The sequence below is a fragment of the Salmo salar genome, chromosome 07 (assembly GCF_965601325.2).
Source record: "Salmo salar chromosome 07, fSalSal1, whole genome shotgun sequence".
NCBI classification, from domain to species: Eukaryota; Metazoa; Chordata; class Actinopteri; order Salmoniformes; family Salmonidae; genus Salmo; species Salmo salar.
This window is the reverse complement of record NC_138297.1, coordinates 53,771,600-53,796,529: the sequence shown is the minus strand read 5'-3', so window position 1 is coordinate 53,796,529 and position 24,930 is coordinate 53,771,600. Positions and strand designations below refer to the sequence as shown.

General features: G+C 40.2%; 1 protein-coding gene across 2 annotated transcripts in view; it reads left to right on the top strand.

The window, feature by feature from the left end:
* The first annotated feature begins 14,318 nt into the window (after positions 1-14,318).
* LOC106609522 (ras association domain-containing protein 8) overlaps positions 14,319-24,930 on the top strand; it is a 30,731-nt gene continuing 20,119 nt past the window's right edge. For both annotated transcript variants that reach the window (XM_014208440.3, XM_014208439.3), the window contains exon 1: positions 14,319-14,561. The gene's annotated coding sequence lies outside the window, so the exon portion shown is untranslated. The remainder of the gene's footprint in view (positions 14,562-24,930) is intronic.

Here is a 24,930-nt window from a genome sequence, read left to right as displayed (position 1 = left end):
TTTCCTCCAAACATAACAATGGTCATTATGGCCAAACGGTTCTATTTGTTTCATCAGACCAGAGGACATTTCTCCAAAATGTACGATCTTTGTCCCCATGTGCAGTTGCAAACCGTAGTCTGGCTTTTTTTATGGCGGTTTTGGAGCAATGGCTTCTTCCTTGCTTTGCGGCCTTTCAGGTTATGTCGATATAGGACTCATTTTACTGTGGATATAGATACTTTTATACCTGTTTCCTCCAGCATCTTCACAAGGTCCTTTGCTGTTGTTCTGGGATTGATTTGCACTTTTCGCACCAAAGTACGTTCATCTCTAGGAGACAGAACGCGTCTCCGTCCTGAGCAGTATGACGACTACATGGTCCCATGGTGTTTATACTTGCGTACTATTGTTTGTACAGATGAACATGGTACCTTCAGGCATTTGGAAATTGCTCCCAAGAATGAACCAGACTTGTGGAGGTCTATAATGTTTTTTTCTGCGGTCTTGGCTGATTTTCTTTTGATTTTCCCATGATGTCAAGCAAAGAGGCAATGAGTTTGACGGTAGGCCTTGAAATGCATCCACAGGTACACCTCCAATTGACTCGTGTCAATTAGCCTATCAGAAGCTTCTATAGCAATGACATTGTTTTCTGGAATTTTCCAAGTTGTTTAAAGGCTCAGTCAATTTAGTGTATGTAAACTTCTGACCCATTGGAATTGTGATACAGTGAAATAATGTCTGTAAACAATTGTTGGAAAAATGACTTAGGACATCTACTTTGTGGATGACACAACTGACCGGCCAAAACTATAGTTTGTTAACAAGAACTTTGTGGAGTGGTTGAAAAATGAGTTTTAATGACTCCAATCTAAGTGTATGTAAACTTCAACTGTAATAGGCGGTGTCAGAGGAAAGACTATTAAATTGTCAGAGACTCCAGTCACCCAAGTAATAGACTGTTTTCTCAGCTACCGCACGGCAAGCGGTACTGGAGCGCCGAATCTAGGACCAAAAGGCTCCTTAACAGCGTCTAACCCCAAGCCATAAGACTGCTGAACAATTAATCAAATGGCCACCATTTGTTTTGTACACTGCTGCTACTCGCTGTTTATTATCTATGCATAGTCACTTCACCCCTGTAAACAAATTACCTCAACTAACCTGTACCCCTGCACACTGACTTGGTACCCCTTGTATATAGCCTCATTATTGCTATGTTATTATGTTACTACTTATTCTTTAAAAAAATTGTTACTTTAGTTTATTTGGTAAATATTTTCTTAACTCTTCCTGAATTGCACTGTTGATTAGGGACTTGTAAGTAAGCATTTCACGGTAAGGTCTACACTTGTTCATTTCTGCGCATGTGACAAAGTTTGATTTGATGCCCCCACACTCGGGTTTTCTTTCTGAACTGGCTTCGCTTTATTTATTTGTTAAAATGTCACTTCAAAAGACCAAGCTGGAGCATCAACAGAAACAGTCATACAGCTCCCTTTTAGTTTGGAAATCTGGACATAGAAATGTAATATGCAGCACTGACACAATCATCTTTTTCTAGTCAGACATTCCTAAATATCAGGAATTCCTAAATATTTCCTACAGAGGGCAATGTTGCAACAATAATAAACACTGCCAGCTAACATCAGCATCTGTGCTTCAACCGTTTTACAAAGCAAAACAACATACAACTCATTTTGTTAAACTTTAGTGTGGGCTATATACTATATCAGCACCTATCACTCTTCCAATCAAATAAGGTGTTATCTTGTTTCCTCAGAAAGTGATACATTATTGAGGCTACAGACATATTTTCCTTGAGGTAAATGTCTAACCCCTGTAATTATTCCACAGAGCTCTAAATGGATTGATCTGTATTGACTGATGTAATCTAATACAATTAGCCGACAACGTTACCTCAACCCAACTGCATGAGCACACTCAGACCCTTTAACTTTATTCAGTCACATCCCCATTGGGGCTGCAGGTAGCCTAGTGGTTAGAGTGTTGGACTATTAACTGAAAGGTTGCAAGATCGAATCCCCGAGCTGACAAGGTAAACATATGTCGTTCTGCCCCTGAACAAGGTAGTTAACCCACTGTTCCTAGGCCGTCATTGTAAATAAGAATTTGTTCTTAACGGACTTGCCTAGTTAGGTAAGGTAAATAAAATGAAATGCTCTTGCAGGCACTTTCCTAGTAGCTACATACCTATAACACCAACCCTTTGATAACATGCACAAGTTATACTTTAAAGTCAACTCTCATTTGTATGTTAAGCCTTTTGTTTTGTTACTGATACCATAATGAATGTGTTCATTTGATGCTCTAATTTGGATGTTCTAAGAACTTTTGGAACGTGAGGAGCAGTCTTTGTTTACAGTGTTTGGCTAGTTAACGTTGTGCAGTAGCCTACTGTGTCTATATCCATTGCATGACTGAAAGCATTCCATGAACATGTGCTTGACTTGACTATGCGAGAAGTGATGTAAACACAACCATTATGTTGAAGCATTACTTCACATCTCTGAGGTCAACAACCTGTCATATCTGGCACTCCCTGAAGATGTCTTCATTAAATAAGCACCAGATGCTTTCAATCAAGTATCTAGTGGGTATCTAGTTTGCTTGGGTGGAGCACTGCTTAGGTGTAAAATACTTAAATAAACCTTTTTTAAAGTACTACATAAGTAGTTTTTGTGGGTATCTGTACTTTACTATTTATATTTTTTACACCTTATACTTTTAGTGCACTACATTCCAAAAGAAAATAATGTACTTTTTACTCTATACACTTCCCCTGACACCCAAAAGTACTTGATACATTTTGAATGGTTAGCAGGACAGAAAAATTGTCCAATTCACGCACTTCTCAAGAGAACATCCCAGGTCATCCCTACTGCCTCTGATCTGACAGACTCACTAAACACACATGCTTTGTTTGTAAATGATATCTGAGTGTTGGAGTGTGCCCCTAGCTATCCGTAAATAAATAAAAAAAACAGAAAATGCTGCCGTCAAGTTTGCGAAATATAAGGAATTTGAAATGGTTTCTACTTTTACTTTTGATACTTAAGTATATTTTCGCAATTACACTTACTTTTGATACTTTATGTCACGGTTGTTGTCGGTGAATGAGGACCAAAATGCAGCAGGTACGTGAATGCTCATCTTGATTTTTAATTATTTTCAAAACGAACATACAAAACACAAAAAACACGAACACTCGACAAATAAACAGTCTGGTAAGGCACAAGGCTATACACAGAATAATCACCCACAAATCACACATACAAACACACCCTAATATATGGAACTCTCAATCAAAGGCAGATAGACAACACCTGCCTTCAACTGAGAGTCCCAACCCCAATCAACCAAACATAGAAACACACAACCTAGACTAACCATAGAATTACTAAACATAAACCAAAACCCGGAATTACTAAATCAAACACCCTTTACACAAAACACACCACCCCGAACCACAGAAAACAAATACCCCCTGCCACGCCCTGACCAAACTACAAAACAATTAACCTTATATACTGGCCAGGACGTGACACTTTAAGTCAGGGGCGGAAATCCCAGGGGGGACGGGGGGGACACGACCCCCCCATCCTGGGAAAAATATGATTTGTCCCCCCCAATATATCACTGAAACATAACTATGTAATTTAAATAATATTCATAATACGCAATGAAAGCAATTGTGCTGATTATAGACACTTAATAGCGCGTTTTTAAGTTTCAAAAGATTGCAACCCCCCCCACCCTTTGCCTCACAATGGTTTGATCCACTGCCAGTTCCTTAGCTTGCTCCGTAACAGAGAGGTCGTATCCACTGTCTGAAAGGCACTCAATGCACGTAACTGACGTGAGGTTAATCCAGTCAATCGCGCACACACACTAGCTGAATATGCAGAGCTAGCGCGCAAATATTAACTATTAGGCTAGCTAGTAACTATTCCATTTATGTGGCGTCGTCAAAGATGGAGTCAGCATGCAGATGATGTAAGTTAGTGCTTCAAAGTCCCTGTGATAAGGTTAGCGATAAACTGAAATCCAAACTGAACAGAACTACACTCTCTTCTACCATTGTCTTAAATATATTTAATGGTCTCGTTGCAAAAGCTAAATTGTCGCAAGTGAACTTTTATTTATTTATTTTATTTCACCTTTATTTAACCCGGGTAGCAAAGATTATAGCAAACACCACTGAATTGGTGCTCGCTAGCTTTGCAAATTCAGCTATTGTTAGAAGCCAGCCAATATGAAACAAACGATTAAAATTACAAAAGGTTGCAGCATATGTTGTGTAAATGGTGAACTCATACAGCTGTCAACTCTTGTCATTTTAATCCGTTTCACATTTGCTAGCTACCTTTTAGATTGAAGCCCAAATAGAATGATTGAAGATGATAGAAGCCCATCTCCTACTGTAAATAACCTACACACTGTGTGTGTAGCCAGCCAGCCAGCCAGGTAGAAAAATGGCAGAAAAATAAAAGACGGACATCAGAGTATTTTTCAATACACCAAAACGCATAGTAAGAACCCTAGTAGCCTAATATCTCAAAGACTAGTTGATAAAATGTTCATAAGAAAGAAATTAAATTCTAATGGAAATGTTTCACAATGATGTCATTAGGCAGAGCAGGCAACAGATGGCACACAGACAGCAGAGTTGGGGACAGATATGCAGGGACAGACTGGCAGAGACAGGGAGTCTCAGGTAAGTTTGTTGAGTCTTTGTTTGGCAACATTATGAAAGGTTCTCAATTTTTTGGACTTGTAAAATAGGAACATAATTGGAAAATGCCATGGATACCCCCACTCTCAACTTAAACTTGTGACTGAACTAAGATTTGTTAAAGGCAATGGTATTGCTGTTGTGATTAGTTGTGTAGTTTTGGGTACCGGTAGTTAGGAGTACGGCAAACACCTTATTTCTTTGGTTCCTCAATATACATTTACCATATTACAACGTAGGCTATGTGTTACAGCACTACTTTTGGTGTCCCCCTCAGGAATTGCTCTTGAGAAAATTTAATGTAATTGTCCCCTCCAAAGTTGATATCAGATTTTCGCCCCTGCTTTAAGTATATTTAAAACCAAATACTTATAGACTTTTACTCAAGTAGTATTTTACTGGGTCATTTTCTATTAAGTTATGTTAACTTTTACTCAAGTATGGCAGTTGGTTACTTTTTCCACCGCTGCTTTGTAGTTGTTATTCTACTCAGACATAATGAAACTTGTATTTTTGGGATCTTTTGAAAGGCAACCAGCGATTTAAAGCCAAGGATTGCAGAGTCAATTTGCAGTGTCTTGTCTCTTTTCCTAATCCCCCTCACTGCATCTCATTGTTAGTGGTGTACTGCAATAGAGGGAATCATCATCCACGGAAGTACATTCACGCAGAGAAGGACTCTGGAAGATAATGAAGCCATTGAGGCCTGTACTATGCAGAACTCACCCCAGCATTGTGGATAGTGGTTCCATACATCAGCTTCATGAGGTGGAGCCCATATTACACGCCAAAATATCCCTCTGATCTCTTAAGAATGTATGGAATGTAGTAACACCCTCTATGATGTAAAAAACATTGTGAGGCCGTGCCATGGCAACCACTAAGTATGCGAAGGTTTTTGTTCTTTGTCGAGAACCTTTTGAGAGGGGGTTTGAAAGTGTTTTTAAACACCATATCATCTTGTTGAGGTCACCGTTTCTTCCCGGCGGGCTTGACCACAGATTGAAACTATTTGGGAGAAAATTGCACCAGGGGTTTGAGAGAAAGAGAGGAGTTCTTATCGATTATACTATGAATCAGTGTGTCCTCCCCACATCCCTCCTTTTCAGTCCAGCTCTTTTCCGAGCACAGTGATTCACACACACACACACACACACACACACACACACACACACACACACACACACACACACACACACACACACACACACACACACACACACACACACACACACACACACACATATACACACATCACAAAAACACACACACACCGCAAAAACACACACACAGAACGATATTGAAACTATCGTACAAAGCAAGCTATCCTATACAGAATAGTTGATAAAATAACGTTTGACTTACACACGCTATCTCATCTGTCTCTCCTCCAAAATGGGAGTCACAAAGGCAGGACATTTCAGTCACAAATCAAGCTTAAAGTAATTTCATATATCATACAGAATTCTCAGGGAGTCTTACAAACCACAACTTTAATATCTTATTTTTTTTTGTTTATCACTTGTGGTGTACCATGTATATAAATCGCAAAAATATACATGGTACAATTTATGGCACTGTGGATTTGCTTTAGAGTTACTCCATGTCTGTATCTGGCTTTAGTGAACTGTTATATACCACGTCTGTCCTTGTGTCAACCAACAGTAGATACTAAATCCACAAAAATAATCTAATGAAATACTAAATCCACCCACAGTATTAACGTGCAACAATACTGTAATAGCAAACAGATGGCATTGCATATTGCCATTGGGATCTTCCATAATGGCAAACAGGATAAAACATCATCCAATGTCGTAATCCAAATCCGAGCCTAGTTTCTGAATGAAAGAGCTGATCATGGACTTTGTACCATAATGACATCGTAGCCAATGCACTTACCCCTGCAGATCGACTCCGTAATGGTACCTTGTGTATATAGACAAGTTATTGTTACTCATTGTGTATTTATTATTACTTTTACTATTACGTGTTATTACATTTCTATTATTTAGCTATTTTCTTTCTCTCTGCATTGTTGGGAAGAAACTGCAAGTAAGCATTTCACTGTTAGTCTACAATAGTTTTTTACGAAGTATGTGATGAATAAAATGGCATAATTTAAAATGTCCAGGTAATTGAGCAGAGGTATTTAAGTCTTGAGTAGTCTGTTATTTTGTAACATTGACTAAATTCTGAAAGCTGTAGACAAACATCTGTCAAAGATCCTAGAGGCTTCATCTGGTTAGGCATGAAGGTCAGAACATGGAGCCTTTTAATTCCTGTAGGTTCAGAGGGTGAGGTCAAATCCCTCCTAACCTATCGGAACTAAACACAGGTCATTGCGAATACCTGAACAACCTTGATGGGGTGTCCTTAATAAACATCTTGCTTGAAACAATATGTAATGACTGAGAAAAACAGATTGGTACAATCTAAGGCCAAGTGGCAAACAATAACGCAAGAACTAGGGATGGGGGTGTGGGCAGATTGAGATGGAGTCAATGCTTGTGTGTGTCTGCAAGTTGTTGTTCGTTTAAAAAAAATAAAATGTAAAAACATTTATTAAAAAAGTAAATGTTATTCCCCCAATTTTTAAAATTGTTTATATATGTATTGTCCTGTGTAATATATTGATTTCCTCCAAGTGCTCTTAATCACCACAGCATACTCCCACACCCTCTCTTTCTCTGCTTACGCATGTATAGGGAGTGGGCTGGATGAGCGGAAATGAGGGTAGCGAGAGAAGTGATTAGGGATTCTGCCTGATCAGCACCACATGCAGTGCTCATGATTAATGCTCATACTACTCTAGAATGAGAATTTCTTTCTACATCCCTCAATCTAGTTACCAGTCTCAGAGTTTACAGTGAAAATACACTCTCCTTCAAATCTAACACTGTCATGTTGTGTTGATCATCTTTTATCACGCTTTAGGATCAGTGATAGAGCCAGGATTAAATATATTTCCCAGTTAAGGGCACATTGCTATAGCTACAACTGTGGTTGCTGGACTGATGGATTCCTAAGGTGCAAGCCAAAAGGTCCCTCTTTGCAGATGCAATCCAGCTGGTTCCTAGTGTTCCTTACGAACACTCTTAAGAAACTGCCATGATGCTTCAGAGGTAATCCCTTCAGTGTCATTGCTTGTCATTTCATGTACTGTCAGGTATATGGTCATTCTTATGACAGTGTCACAACAATGTGTAGTGGCTACTTACAGTAGGGTTAGCCTCCTGCGACCATCCTGATCTCGCAAACTTACATGAAGTGAAAGGAAAGTTCAGCGCAGCGGTCAGAGTGGTGGATCAGGCTAACTTAGCCTCTAAACAGAACACTAAACACAATACTACAGTACACAACATAAAGTCATGTTTTGGTATCACCCTGACCCTACCTTAAGAGTCAATGTACTGTGTACTGTAATGAGTAGAAGAGCCCTCCTGCTCTGACCAAGACTCTAATAACCACTCTGGAGTGGAGGACAAGATAGATGGATATTTTCCTCCTCCCCTGATACACCACAGATTGCTCCTAATGAAACTGAAATGAATACTGAAAATAGACCAAAATTATCCACCCATGTAAACATTGAAGTCTATATAAAGAACATAATTTCGGGTATAATATAATTTCATAATTTTCAGAGATGAAATATTCAAAACGGTTTAAGTTTTTGTGCTTACATGTCCATCTCCCTTTATATGAACAGTGTGACTGAACAAGAACCTAACCTTTCTCTCTCTTAGAAAGGCTTGACAAAAAGAGTCATGTTTCTGTAAGGCGTTTGAAAAGGTCAAACTCACCAGTATGTGTGACATATTTCCAGGCACTTTGTAATGTAACGTTAATGTGCGCCTTGTTTTCTGGACCTCTCTCTCTGGGTTTCCATGCTGCAGGAGTTTCTTTGTCAAGGGCTTGTTTGTCGTTGCCATGGGGCAGCTTGAAGTCCATAAGACCAGGCAACAATAGAGGGTTTAAGATTTGATTTACAGCAGCCTACATACTGTATGCTGACCCACACCCCTACTGCCATTGGTGCCATCTTTTACCTGCCAACTTGTGCTAATCAACCATCTGATCCTATGGATAAAACCTAAATGTTACATTTAATACAATGAGTGAAATCCAATGTTGATGTGTCTATTATTAGAGATAGAACAATTGAAGGGACATTACATTCTGAAATCATATTCATTTCGTGAAATGTATTCAGACCTCGAAAGTGGTCGTCTGTTGAGATAAGTCCATGTCTTGGGTCATCTGTTGTAGTCATACACTGAGTGTACAAAACATTAAGAACATCTTCCTAATATTGAGTTGCACCCCCCCTCATCCAGCCCACTCCCTATGGTGGACCAATCTTGATACACATGGGAAACTGCGTGAAAAACCCAGCAGCGTTGCTGTTCTTGACACAAACCGCTGTGCCCGGCACCTACTACCATACCCTGTTCAATGACACTTAAAAACTTTTGAATGGCAGACACACAATCCATGTCTCAAGGCTTAAAAATCCTTCTTTAACCTGTCTCCTCCCCTTCATCTACACTGATTGAAGTGGATTTAACAAGCAACATCAATAAGGGATCATAGCTTTCACCTGGATTCACCTGGTCAGTCTATGTCATGGAAAGAGCAAGTGTTCCTAATGTTTTGTACACTCATTGTATGCATGTGACTGTAGGTGTGTGAGTACCAATTCAAATAATTATTAGAACAAAACAGGAGACATTTTGACCCCAACAAACTGTCAAAAAATTAAGAGATCTAAAGGCTATCATAATGTGAAGTAAGTAAGTAACCTTATGCAAGCCAGACCAGCTCATATGGCAGGAGCTTATCTCCTGTTTCTAGAACGTGAGGCAGCTTTATGTAGAAGCACACCCCCTGGACAGGACACTAGTCTATCACAGGGCCTTACCATGAATCTATCTCATTAATGCCGAGCAGAGACACGTCAGGTCCCATTTTTACAGTCTTTGGTATGACTCAGCCAGGCATCAAACTCACAACCTTCCAATCTGAGGGCGGATGCTCTAACCACAAGGCCACTGAGTCATAATTGCGAGACCACTCCAAATTCCAAAAGTACTGACCTCAATGTCTCTAGTTTACGGTGTGATTGCTTCAGTCCAGCTAAGAGAACCCAGTCTGCCCTCACCCTAACTCTCCTCAGGTCCAGCTCTTTTAGAAGTGAGTCTGCTGATTTGAGTATGATGGCCAGTGATTCACAGCTCTCAACTGAAAGACTAAGTCTAAACAATCTATAGAAGCAAAGAAAATATAATTCATACAGAGTGTCATATGTTTGTCCCCAATGCTGTTGTCTTGCACCGTATTGATGCATCAAAGTGTCAAAGTGAATTAAAAAAATAACACACCAAAGCCCCTAAGGTCTAAAATTGTAAAATTATTTATAGTTATGTGGTATGTGTGAGTTTGCCATTTTGTTATTATTGTACTTACATTGCCTTTCTAAGTTTCCTCACAGCAGGGATCAGTCTCTCACTCCCCCAAACAGATATGTTATATTTTCTCATGTCAAACTCATCCAGCATGCACCTTTGACATCAGCACAGCATTGGGCAGTGCTGAGCAGTGTGTACCTGAAAGCTCTTTTCTTAGGCTACCTGGCTAAAATGCTTGCTCGCTAGCCTAACTTCCTTTCATGGGCAACGTTAGCTAGTTAACATTAGCCTTCTACATCTAGCTACATATTGGACTTCCATCCTCTCAGTCCAGGGGCACAATGAATGAATTAATGGTTGGATCAAAATCACAGTTATAATCATTGGCCAGTAAAACTACAAGTCCAAATCCCTATCTCCAACTATTGCTAATTTAGAAAGGGCCAAATTTAGCTAGCTAGCTAGCCACCGGAGGACAACAACACCACAACGAAATGCTACATTTCAAGTTGTTTCTGTCAATGACGTATTTCTCTCGATGTGATGTGATGGGAGTGAAGCCAAATTCAAACTGGCTTCCCTTGACACTTTTTTTGGTGCTCCAGGACCATTAACAGTTTAGCTCAACACTGATTGGCTAATATTATTTTATTTTTCATCAAGGGAGGCCAAGCGCTCGCTGGCGGAAAATGCTACGGGCGGAAACAATGTCATACTCTTTCTTACCAGACAGCATCAGATAGAATGCCTACACATACAAAGACAAAGGGGTGCTGTGTCGCTTCCTCTGATGCTTTCTCCCGTGAGATACATTCAGCCTCTTGCGAATTGTAGGAAAATTATGAAACACAGAGAGCTGAAAGACACTAAAGATAAAAAGATACATATTTTTTTTTGGTAAATGTTTTGCAATAATACACGCCACTGCAACCGTTTGTGGTTGGATTCCAGATATCCATTCTCACTTTTCAAGGTTATATCTACTATAATCTTCAGCAACTCATGAACAAACGGAGCTCCATGGACACATTTTCCAGGAAAAACTCAAGCACCTTAGTGTTCTTGCTCACACAGCAGTGGGAAACATACAGAGATGCAATGCGCTCCTGAAAGCTTAGATGAACATAGCAATACACCTTCCTCTGATGAAACAAAAAGTATTCTTTAAATACTACTCTGTGCAAAACCCAGAATACACTGAAGCATCACTGACATCATGCCACATTCTTCCAGGTCTTTCATATAGAACTGGATATTGCCCTTGACCAGCTGGGCCAGTTTAACAGTTATTTATTTGTTTGGTTCTATGATTATGTCTAGATAATTTACTTCTTGCTTTTCAGGTTTGTCTGAATGAGCAGGAGGTGATTGTACATCTCAATCAGAGTTGTAATCTCTCCACTCTCATGTCCAGCATTTGCTCTAGAACCATGGCATGCATAAGACTGGCATGTGACACATGATGTGGAGGCTCTCTTCCTGAAGCATTCTTCTTTCTGTTTGTCAGTGAACTCTCGTACATCCGTCACCTTGTCGATGTACTGACGGGGGATTTAACTGGCTGCTGCTGGCCGTGAAGTTATCCAGATGAGAGTTTTGAGAAGTGGATTCCCCTTGAGGAGGTTTGTTAGCAACACATTCACTGAAGATTTCTCAGTTAAATCACTCAACTTCTTGTTCTGATGAAAATGTAAAGGAAGTCTGCTTTTATCCAGACCATCAAAGATGAACATTATGTTATAGCCATGGAATTTCTGTGTGTTGTTTAGCTCTTGAAGACTACTGGTCATCTTTAATCAAATTCAGCTCTCTGAAAGCGAGCACAAAGATGAAATCAACTTCCTGCGAGCACAAAGATGAAATCGACTTCCTGATTGGCTTGACCTTTTACCCAGTCAAGGATGAACTTCTGAACATATACTGTTTTTCTGATGCCAGCAATGCCCTTCGTCATTACAGCTCTGGTGGGTTTCTTATTCTCTTGTCTTTGACCAGGTTTGAGTTTTAAGATGTCTTTGCAGTTGAGTGAAGTGTCTGATGATATTTTTCTTCTGTATGTATCCTCAATTTGCAGAATCTCATGCTCTTTATTAACCCCTTCACTCTCTCCCGGTGTGATGTGTAGCTCTGTGTAAATGCCGTTTAATCCACTGACATGCCTTCAAACACAAATTCAGACTTCTCCTTCAGCTGGGCTTTATGTGAATCTTTAACTTTCTGTATGACGTCTGTAAGGAGGGAGAATACAACACAAGATACAAACTTATCAGAATCTTCCTTTCGTCACCCGTATGGATGAAACTACTCAGCCACTAAAAGGTATAATGTAGTGCTATGTGGTTTAATGGACTTTATATATCAGTAGTGTTATCCTCTGCAACAAATTCAAAACCATTTAGCCACATTTACTTATACTGTATGCATGGTAGCACCTCCTATCAGTGCTCTCTTTATAATGCATTATAAGCTCATGCATATGCAAAATTCAATATAATGCACAATACAATACAAGCTATTAGTGCACCCATGCATTATAATTCTTTATGCATATGCACTTATAATGAAATATGTATTTGTCTTTGTTTTGTTTGTCTTTATATTTATCTTCATATTGCAGTGGTACTGGATGTAGCACGAGATGGGTTCTGGGTCTCTCTGCACACTGGGGGTAAGTAAAATGGACCAACTCATGCAACACACTGCAGAGAGAGACAGAGAGAGACTGAGAGAGTGAGAGAGCGAGAGACAGACAGAGAGAGAGAGTTAATGTTAAGGGAATCTCCTACAGTGAGTTGTTGATTACTGGAGCAATTCTAGTGCTTCCATCCTGAGCAGTGATGGTAGACTGGAGATTGAAGGCTGGTCTGTTTACAGAAAGAGAGAGAGACAAATGTTGTTCTTAAAGAAGGCATATATGGTTGTGCCTTCTAGGTACCTCCAAATTGTCTTATGTATATCATTTGTTTCATTTTAGGCTTTGAACACCCCCCCCCCCCCCCCCCCCCCCCCCCACACACACACACACACCTCCTGCTAGCTTTTTATTTTAACACAAATGGTTGCAGAGAATCACAAAGGCCTATTAGCTAAAGGCGGGTGTCCTCAAAAGCAGAACATTGGTAGGGTTGTAGATCATTTTACATCATCAGGGAATAACAATTTTAGGGTGATGCAGATGAGACAGTTAATGAGTTTACTGATAAACACAGCACATTCCTACAGATTGCTGACTGTAAAGTGCTCAGAACCTGAGGAGAAGTGGATCTGCGGATCCAATTGGTATGTGTGGCTTTAAACCTGTCCACAATGCCTTGCAGTGTTCCATCTACATTACAATGTAATTTACAAGCTTGTGCAATGAGAGATCTGTAATCCTAGCAACAATAACCAACAAGTGGCAATAATATAACTTCTTATTCCGATAACTGCCATCAAAATAAAAGTCCCCAGTGAAACTGCTTAGTAAATTATAGGAAATCCATGTTTTTAATTAAGGCTTACTTTGATACATTCTGTGCACATCCCAAAGAAGTGGGGTAGTGTAACGATCCTAGCCTGCGCCCTGGACTCAAACTCAGGTCCCTCTAGTTCTAAGGGTAGGCTACCAGAGGAGGCTGATGAGGGGAGGACGACTTATAATAATGAATGGAATGGAGTGAACGGACAAAGAGAACACAGAAGCCAGGTGTTTGATGTGTTTGAGACCATTCCATTTATTCTGTTCCAGCCATTACAAAGAGCCGTCCTCCCCATTTTTAGTGCCACCAGCCACCACTGTAGGCTACGTACCCTTAGAGCTATACTGGGACCTAAGTTTGAGTCCATGTCGCAGTTTAATCTCAATTTAATTGCTACATTATCATATTAAAATGTAATTTGTATTTTGTTGTATTGCAAAAACATATTGAACTGTGCAACAAATGAATTGTGCGTCCATGAAAGTAGGGATCTACCCAGAAGCCCTATCTAAAGCAGACAGCTGTATCAGCAAGTGTAGTCTACCTTTATTTCCTCCACTTAAGCTTAACTACTAGGTGACTGGTGAGAAGATAGCTTAATATTGTAAACGTTTTTTAAATGTTATATGAGGAACCTTTATTGTGAAGGCTGAAGGAATTTACCCAGAAGTGAATTTACCCAGAAGTCCCCTTACAGTTGCCATCATTACACAAAAAAGGAGCTGGAATCAGATGTCCTACAACAGATTGCAGTAAACACGCGTGGATATGCAGAGTGCGAACTTTAATTATGTAGCCTATTTGCACAATATATAAACCTTTGGATTATGCGATAAAATAAACTGCAGAGAACAATTATCTATCACCCGATTGAATGCCTGAGCGAATTCAGAGTGGGACCAGAGAAAGAGGGGAGTTTTTCATACACTTTTAGAGGACTGCGGCTGGAAAGAGGTAAATGGATTTTTGCAATAGGCGCAGTCAATGCGAAGGCCACTTCGCAGTACAGCGTTAAGAGCGAAAAAAGAGCCCACCATAACTCAAGTATGATGGTGCCTATAGCTGCAAATGTAAAATTGCCTGTGGTATAGCCAATGCATTTTCATTCTCTCTAAATTAATTAATCTATGTTATTTCCACCAAGAGAAATAGACACCCACATACAGTTTGGGTGGCCTCAAATATTAAGTTAGAGTTCCAAAAAAAAAAAGTCTGATCACATAAACATTTTTGCCAGATGGGATTAGGGGAATTTTCCCTAATTGAATAGCCTATGGATGTAGGGCCCCCTTGAGTAGGCTATGTGACCTAAACAAATATCTGGACTATCTGAACTGGTTGCAGAATACCGCGTGCGGTCACTACTGTAACTCGCTTCAACATGTGAACAGGACCTGAAAATGATTATATATATATATATATATATATATATAATATATATATATATATATATATATATATATATATATATATACATTAAACATTGCTGAGCAATTCTTTTTTTTTATAAATGTATCCAACAACTAGCACTCTTGTGTAATGCTCCAGCCCATGTGAAAGTTCTGTGTGACACAAGGGGTTGGATTCAATCAAACCTGTCATCATGTTCATGTACAAGGCTTTGTTTAAATTACAGTACTGTGCCATAACATTCATGCTCTCTCCCAATTCTGGAACCATCTATGTTGGAAAGAATCTACAGTGTCTTCACAAAGTATTCACACCCCTTGACTTGTCCACATTTTGTTGTTAAAGCCTGAATTTAAAATTGATTAAATTGAGATTGTGTGTCACTGGCCTATGCGCAATACCCCATAATGTCAGGGGAATTATGTTTTTAGACATTTTTACAAATGAATAAAAAATGAAAAGCTGAAATGTCAGCAGTAAAAATGTGCTTAACAATTCACATTATAAGTTGCATGGACTCACTCTGTGTGCGATTAATAGTGGTTATCATGATTTTTGAATGATTACCCTCATCTCTGTACCCCACACATACAATTATCTGTAAGGACCCTCAGTCGAGCAGTGAATTTCAAACACAGATTCAACCACAAAGACCAGGGAGGTTTTCCAATGCCTCACAAAGAGTACCTAATGGTATTTAACATATATATTTTTTTACCTTTATTTAACCAGGTAGGCAAGTTGAGAACAAGTTCTCATTTACAATTGCGACCTGGCCAAGATAAAGCAAAGCAGTTTGACACATTCAACAACACAGAGTTACATACAGTCAATAATACAGTAGAAAAATAAGTCTATATACAATGTGAGCAAATGAGGTGAGATAAGGGAGGTAAAGGCAAAAAAAGGCCATGGTGGCGAAGTACATACAATATAGCAAGTAAAACATTGGTAGATTTGCCATGGAAGAAAGTGCAAAGTAGAAATAGAAATAATGGGGTGCAAAGGAGCGAAATAAATAAATACAGTAGGGGAAGAGGTAGTTGTTTGGGCTAAATTATAGATGGGCTATGTACAGGTGCAGTAATCTGTGAGCTGCTCTGACAGCTGGTGCTTAAAGCTAGTGAGGTAGATAAGTGTTTCCAGTTTCAGAGATTTTTGTAGTACGCTCCAGTCATTGGCAGCAGAGAACTAGAAGGAGAGGCGGCCGAAGGAGGAATTGGCTTTGGGGGTGACCAGTGAGATATACCTGCTGGAGCGCGTGCTACAGGTGGGTGCTGCTATGGTGACCAGCGAGCTGAGATAAGGGGGGACTTTACCTAGCAGGGTCTTGTAGATGACCTGGAGCCAGTGGGTTTGGCGACGAGTATGAAGCGAGGGCCAGCCAACGAGAGCGTACAGGTCGCAGTGGTGGGTAGTATATGGGGCTTTGGTGACAAAACGGATGGCACTGTGATAGACTGCATCCAATTTATTAAGTAGGGTATTGGAGGCTATTTTGTAAATGACATCGCCGAAGTCGAGGATCGGTAGGATGGTCAGTTTTACGAGGGTATGTTTGTCAGATTGATTGAAGGATGCTTTGTTGCGAAATAGGAAGCCAATTCTAGATTTAACTTTGGATTGGAGATGTTTGATGTGAGTCTGGAAGGAGAGTTTACAGTCTAACCAGACACCTAGGTATTTATAGTTGTCCACATATTCTAAGTCAGAACCATCCAGAGTAGTGATGCTGGACGGGCGGGCGGGCAGGTGCAGGCAGCGATCAGTTGAAGAGCATGCATTTAGTTTTACTTGTATTTAAGAGCAGTTGGAGGCCACGGAAGGAGAGTTGTATGGCATTGAAGCTCGTCTGGAGGGTTGTTAACACAGTGTCCAAAGAAGGGCCAGAAGTATACAGAATGGTGTCGTCTGCGTATAGGTGGATCAGAGGCTCACCAGCAGCAAGAGCGGCATCACTGATGCATACAGAGAAGAGAGTCGGCCCAAGAATTGAACCCTGTGGCACCCCCATAGACTGCCAGAGGTCCGGACAACAGGCCCTCCGATTTGACACACTGAACTCTATCAGAGAAGTAGTTGGTGAACCAGGTGAGGCAATCATTTGAGAAACCAAGACTGTTGAGTCTGCCGAGGAGGATGTGGTGATTGACAGAGTCGAAAGCCTTGGCCAGGTCAATGAATACGGCTGCACAGTATTGTTTCTTATCGATGGCGGTTAAGATAGTTTAGGACCTTGAGCGTGGCTGAGGTGCACCCATGACCAGCTCTGAAACCAGATTGCATAGCGAAGAAGGTGCGGTGGGATTCGAAATGGTCGGTAATCTGTTTGTTGACTTGGCTTTCGAAGACCTTAGAAAGGCAGGGTAGGATAGATATAGGTCTGTAGCAGTTTGGGTCAAGAGTGTCCCCCCCTTTGAAGAGGGGGATGACCGCAGCTGCTTTCCAATCTTAGAGGGGTAGAGGGGTAATAATAAAAAGCAGACATTAAATATCCCTTTGAGCATGGTGAAGTTATTCATTGAACTTTGGATGGTGTATCAATACACACTGGTTGTTTATTAAGATGACATTCAATGTTCCTGAGTGGCCTAGTTACAGATATGACATAAATCCGCTTAAAAATCTATGGCAAGACTTGAAAATTGCGGTCTAGCAATGATCAACAACCAGCTTGACAGAACTTGAAGAATATTGTACAATCGAGGTGTGCAATGCTCTTAGAGAAAGACTATTGAATATTGAATCTGGTGTGAATACTTACGTAAATGTTCTGTATTTCATTTTCAATGCTTTTGCAAAAATGTCTAAAAACTTGTTTTCACTTTGTCATTATGGGGAATTGTGTGTAGATGGGTGAGAAAAACAACAACAATTTAATCAATTTTGAGCTCAGTCTGTAACACAACAAAATGTGGAATAAGTCAAGGGGTATGAATACTTTCTGAAGGCACTGTCGATGCCTTTCTTTCATTGACCCCTAATATTCTGAACCTATTTTATAGATATATTTTATTGAGTCTGCCGAAAAAATTTCAAATTTAATGGTACACCGTATTTAAATGTATGGCTTAAGATAAATATATTGAAAACCCTATTGAATGAAAAATCCACGAGAAAATCTGTTGGCTAGCAAGTGGGAGGATTTTCAGCGGTTCAATTACATTTATTTAGCACGCGCAAGGGAACCACGCCAGCAAAGCCCATTATGCACCTTCATAAGGTAAGTCTGAAAACCAACTACTAAGAAGTGCGTATGAAAGGCGTGCGTAAGAAAGGCATAATTTCCTAAGTCGCAATCGGGCACTTAGAGACTTACCCAGAATGACAGCAACTACAGCTGTGAGTCTATAGTGATTCTAACGTGTATTGACTCAGGGGTGTGAATACTTCTGTAAACGAGATATTCCTGTATTTCATTTTCAATACATTTGCAAACATTTCTAAAAATATGTTTTCACTTTGTCATCATGGAATATTGTATGTAGATGGGTGAGGGGAAACATTTATTTTATCCATTTTGAATTCAGGCTGTATCACATAAAATTATGGAATAAGTCAAGGGGTATGAATACTTATGAAGAATTTTACCAGCAATATTTCACCATTTACCTATTTTATGTGACAGTGGTGATTTTATTATATTTTTTTCAGGCCAAAGCATAAATTCTGCTTGTTTGAATTGAACCTTCCGTCTCATTTCTTTGTTTGATGTGGCAGTTCTGTTTTCTGCTGACTGTTTGTCTAACAAGTTGGAGTCTGAGTCCCTATTGAGCTTCTTGCCAAGGACATTTAGATTAGCACTTTATTTCATGGTACATAAGTTACCAGGTATTTACTGAAAAGTTACAGGGTACAATGGTAATCACACAATGCAATAACCAATTCATTGTTTGTTTCTTTGGGGTTCATTTGAATATACATACCGGTAATTTCCTATTAAAGCAATGGAAATAATAGGCTTATCGTAAAATAAAGAACCACTGAAAGTGGAACAACAAGTTGTAAAAGAAGTTTCAGAAGAAGCAAACACTCACATCTTTTCAAATTGTGGCTGTGTGCTCTTATGGTTTAAAACAGTCCAATATATTTTGGTTTGGTTATTTTGCCCTTCACAAGTGAACAACCAGCTACTGGATGATTTACATGGTATGACAATGTGCAATCAAACACAGACAACCCACTGAAGTCAAGCAGACTACTGTAAATGCCAACACGTGTTTGTACTGTCACTGACAAACTTCCATGCACTTTTCTGCACCTATCTCCTTACATCAATACACTGTCCATGTATGGGGCTGTGTTAGATGTGAATTTACATTGTGTAACAGTTCCAAGCTCTTTCAGGATTGATACTAATCTGTGAGGTAAAGGACTGTGAGACTGTATTCATGCTTGTAGCACAGCCGGTGAACAACACAAACACAGGTTTTATGGAATCCCTGTTAACGGTGACATACCTGATGAGTGGCATCACAGGAAATGAGGCATTGTTGGGATTATACGGGTGGATTTGCTTGCCAATAAAATGCTGGGAAGAGGTGAACGGAGGCATACAGTACAGCTGGAATGAAACGACACCAGAAAACGTCCTTTGCTAAACCTAAAAGAGCAGACCAGTTTTGGGGATGAAGTACTTTTTATAGTGTGTGTTTTAACTAAAACAAATGTAAATTGTCAGAGGGTCCAACATCTTTGAGGGGTTACCAGGGTTGTACAGTGGGTGGAGCAGAAACAGTTGTTTTCAGGCAGCTTCAGACATCAAGAGAGACCCCCAGGATTAGACCTTTACTCCCCCCACTCTAGACCTCCTCTTCCCCCTGTGGGGAGACTGAGCATGTTTCTCCAGAATCGTGGATCTTATTTCATTGCTAGAGTATATACACTAGGCTGTAATTACAGGTTGCCTGCCAGGACCCACAGTTGGAATTAAAGTTCATCCCTAAAATAAACCAAGGAAATGAGGACTACTTTTTAACAACATACACGGAAAATGTGACAAAAACCCATTTACTTGAAGTACAGTGCAGATGCAAAGTTTGGTAACAGAATGACTGTTTGTCCTGTCTGTGCCGTCATTCTGTTGCCAAACATTGCAACTGCACTGTTCTTCAAGTAAATGTGTTTTTGTAAAATCTTCAGTGGAAATTGTTAAAAGTAATCCTTGTGCATAGAATTCTTTGTTTCGTTTAACTTTGCAGTCATTTGTTTTTGTTTGGCATACATTTTAAAGTGAAAATTGCACATGGGCTAAAACTCCTCTCTGTCGAGTATAGCTGGGGGAGTGTTGGAAGGTTGCACATGTTTAGGTCTCATTGTTTTTGGATGAAATAAATTTTTTTAAAGGTAAAACAAAGGGTACACACTCCATATAGCAACAAATTATTAGCTAAGCTAGTTATTATTTCAACTAGTGTGTCTTGAGGGTCTACACACCAGGTCTTAATTAGCCTGTGAAAGGCCAAGGTGGAAAAGCTGACATATACTGTGGTCCTCGAGCCGGACAGGAATTGTGAACCCCTGCCTCTCACCCATGCATGGAATCTCTGATCTAGATGCTGTTTTACAGTAGCACAAATTGCTAGCCTACTTGAACTCCCTCATGAAATCCTCCTTATACAATATGCTCACAATAGTGGCCTAGGACAGTGTTTCCCAAACTCAGTCCTGGAGCCCTCTGGGTGCACGTTTTGTTTTTTGACCTAGCACTACATAGCTGATTCAAATTGTGAATCTAGGCTAACAAGTATCTGTAAGGTCCCTCAGTCATGCAGTGAATTTCAAACACAGATTCAACCACAAAGACCAGGGAAGCTTTCCGATGGCTCGCAAAAGTGTTGAATGCGTGCCACAGGGATGGTGGCCCGTGTTGACTCCAATGCTTCCCACAGTTGTGTCAAGTTGGCTGGATGTCCGATGGGTGGTGGACCATTCTTGATACACACAGGAAACTGTTGTGTGTGAAAAACCCAGCAGCGTTGCAGTTCTTGACTCACTCAAACCGGTGCACCTTGCCCATTCACCCTCTGAATGGTACACATACACAATCCATGTCTCAATTGTCTCAAGGCTTAAAAATCCTTCTTTAACCTTTCTCCTCCTTCATCTACATGGATTGAAGTGGTATATCTCACTGGTCATCCCCAAAGCCAACACCTCCTTTGGCCGCCTTCCAGTTCTCTGCTGCCGATGACTGGAATGAATTGCAAAAATTGCTGAAGCTGGAGACTTCTATTTCTCTCACTAACTTAAACATCAGCTATCTGAGCAGCTAATCGATCCCTGCAGCTGTACATAGCCCATCTGTAAATAGCCCATCCAATCTACCTACCTCATCCCCATATTGTTTTTATTTACTTTTCTGCTCTTTTGCACACCAGTATTTCTACTTGCACATCATCATCTGCAAATCTATCACTCCAGTGTTAATTTGCTAAATTGTAATTACTTCGCTACTATGGCCTATTTATTGCCTTACCTCCTCACGCCATTTGCACACACTGTATATAGACTTTCTTTTTTTATATTGTGTTATTGACTGTACGCTTGTTTATTCCATGTGTAACTCTGTGTTGTTGTTTGTGTCGCACTGCTTTGCTTTATCTTGGCCAGGTCGCAGATGTAAATGAGAACTTGTTCTCAACTAGCCTACCTGGTTAAATAAAGGTGAAATAAAATATAAATACATTTAACAAGTGACATCTATAAGGGATCATAGCTTTTACCTGGATTCACCTGGTCAGTCTATGTAATGGAAAGAGCAGGTGTTCCTAATGTTTTGTACATTCCGTTTAAATATTGAGCGCCTTGTTACAACCGTTACTAAAAGGACTATTGAGAACTCAGATGAACTTGTGAAAACACATGACAGATTGCATGCTGTGGCTTGTTTACTACTACTTGGCTTTCTCCTTCCCCTGTTGTCAACATAAGCTCCTCTTCTTACAGGGTTAACAGCTTATTGCTCTCCCCAAGCTGCTTATGTTCAACCTTTGAGTCTCCACATTTTCTCACTAGGAGCGATGCAGTGGAAGATGATTAGGAGCGCCATCCTGAGTGATGGGATTTAAGCATGTGACCAACAGAGTGAGCTGATTTAGCCATGTGTCTTAGTTGACTATTCCTCTTGGTTAAGGTTGGCCTTAGAACTGGAAAAGGCGGCTGTGCATTTATTAAAAAAAAAAAAACGTTATGAACCAAACATGCGGATTAAAAAAACGATTTTGTTTTTACGCTGGTATTGTCATCAGTAGTGGAAGATATGGTTTTGATAATGTCTGCCGACTACAGTAGACCACCAGACTGTTGTATAAGTAGCAGCATCAGTAGAAGGCACATTTTGTGTTTTAACTTGAAGATACTTCATATCGTGTCCTGTTGAACTACCCCTGGTCTGCTGAAATTGAGATTCAATAGAAGCTGCAGTCTTTCCCTTCAATTATTCCATGAGGCACTAATCCTGTACCCCCCCCCCCCCCCCCCCCTTCAGAGCAGACAGAGTTAGAGATCTGGACAGCCACACTTGGTCACGTGGAGCTCTACCATGTGTCTCTTCTTTGTACTCAACCCTTCCAAAGCGCAATGTTCTAAGCATGTACTGAACCCTTCCAAAACAAAAGGCAAAATCTTCCAATCTTCAGGTAAAGTCATCTAGTAAATCTGGCCAAGCAAGACTAGCCAGTACCACCCTGTCAGTCCAACTACGCAACATCTGAGTGAGCTCATTCAAGCATCCTGTGATCTGTCAAGCAAAGGCCTACTAGGGAAGGTCATTTTATATTTGGAAACTGTTGAAGCCTATATAACCCAATTGATTTGAAAGTTAATCTTTTCCAACTATAGATGAACAGCTAAGGGCTAGAATTGTTCTTGGAGCAGCATTTGCTCAGTCATTTCCAGCTGAATGAGATCAGGAAATAGACTCTCGCTGTGCCCAGTGAGTCACCACAACGGCGCAGTAAATTTTTTCCTCATTAACCTCACTGGGTGACTTTAAATGAACTTCTCTTAACTGAGTGTAAGGCTACCAATCTACTACTAATAATAATCTCCCCTGATTCTAACAAAACTGACAGCTCTCTGTGTGGCAAAGTGCATATCGTTTCCTTTTTTTTCTCATATTGGCTCGCTATGAATTTTAAAACTAAGCATCAGCTTTAACATTAGTTGACCATATGTGAAGGCTCACTTAACGTCCTTGCCTGCCTTCATTATAAACTGAACCTCTTTAAAATCTGATGACAGTGAGGCATTTGGAACTACTGATCAGACTAGCTGATTCGGTCCAAAGGAGCTGAATTCCTTTCTTCCTTCCTCCATCGGTCTTAAAGGGCACGAGAGAGACCAAAACTGGCTGTTTGGTGAAGCTCCCTGTTATATAAGTTAAAAACAAAATTAGCTGCATATGCTGCTGGAAAGGTAAGTCTAGGCTCAAGTTTCAGGTATTGTAAGTAAGAAATGTCAGTCACGTGGTTAAAAGGTGTTGTAACAGGTGTTGTAAACACCCAGTTTTCGGGACATTTTGGGAAATGTCAGTGATATAATTCCAGGCGAGCCCATCCTAGGAACTCCTCTGCCAATGCCATGTTGTTTGCGATGCCATGCCTGCTATCTGCAGCTAGCTTCCCAGCCTCCGAACTGGGTCAATAGTAGTTCATCTCTGCCTGGTTCATTATTCCAACCTACAGTATGTCACCAGGAAATGAAGTGATTTTGGCTGCCCGGGGATCCGTCTGTACTCAGTAAAACTGGCGTCAGATTAAGTGAAATTAAATGTAATTTTAGACTGGCAGAGAGTGGGACAAGTCTGTGGTCCTCCTGCTGAGGGGCTTACCTGGGAAAATCTCACCTGTTGAATATGGCATGTCTTGGGAAGAATGCAACGGTTGGGGATGGAGATATTTGACAAATGACTGACGATGCCGACTGCCAATCAACAATACTATCCATTTTATTTCCAGTACAGCACCCTAACATCAATCGTCTGTTTAGGCCTTCCTCTCGCTCTGGTGGAATGAGTCAGACATTTTACACGTTTTAATTCCAAACCATCTTTGCTTCAAAATGAAATGTCACTTTATCCAAGGGTAAAATTGAGGTATAATCTTGACATTTCCAGTTTTTCACACTTGAAAGACTAGCCACCCACTTTGACATTTCTATTAGCTGTTTCAAAGGACAGAGTTCCCTTGGCTTGGTTTCAGAAGCATGAAGGCATCGTCACCATACCAACAATTAGTATAAAATACAGGCAAAAAATGTCAGCACAATTAGGCTGATAAACTCTCTGCAATGGAGAGCTGGTAAATGACATCTAGAATCCTTACTTGCTACATCCATTTTTTGGACTTCTACATTAAAGATATACAGTGCCTTCAGAAAGTATTCACACCCCTTGACTTTTTCCACATTTTGTTGTGTTACACCCTGAGTTTAAAATGTATTAAATTGAGATTTTGTGTCACTGGCCTACACATAATGGTGAAGTTATTAATTACACTTTGGATGGTGTATCAATACACTCAGCCACTACAAAGATACAGGCGTCCTTCCTAACTCAGTTGCTGGAGAGGAAGGAAACCACTCAGGGATTTCACCATGAGGCCAATGGTTACTTTAAAACAGCTACAGAGTTTAATGAGTGTGATCAGAGAAAACGGAGGATGGATCAACAACATTGTAGTTACTCCGCAGTCGATAGCGGTGTGTGGGTAAAATCACTGGGAAGCCAAGCCAGAACAAAATGCCATATTGCAACCTATGTGTTGTGATAATTGCGTTGTTTGCTTTATAACCTGTTAGTTCATATGCATTGCTGCCGTGATATATAGGCCTAAGGCCGGGACAATAAGAAGACACAGTGGTAGAATAAATTAAACCACACTTTTGTTTCATCACAAAACCAGGGAGCAAC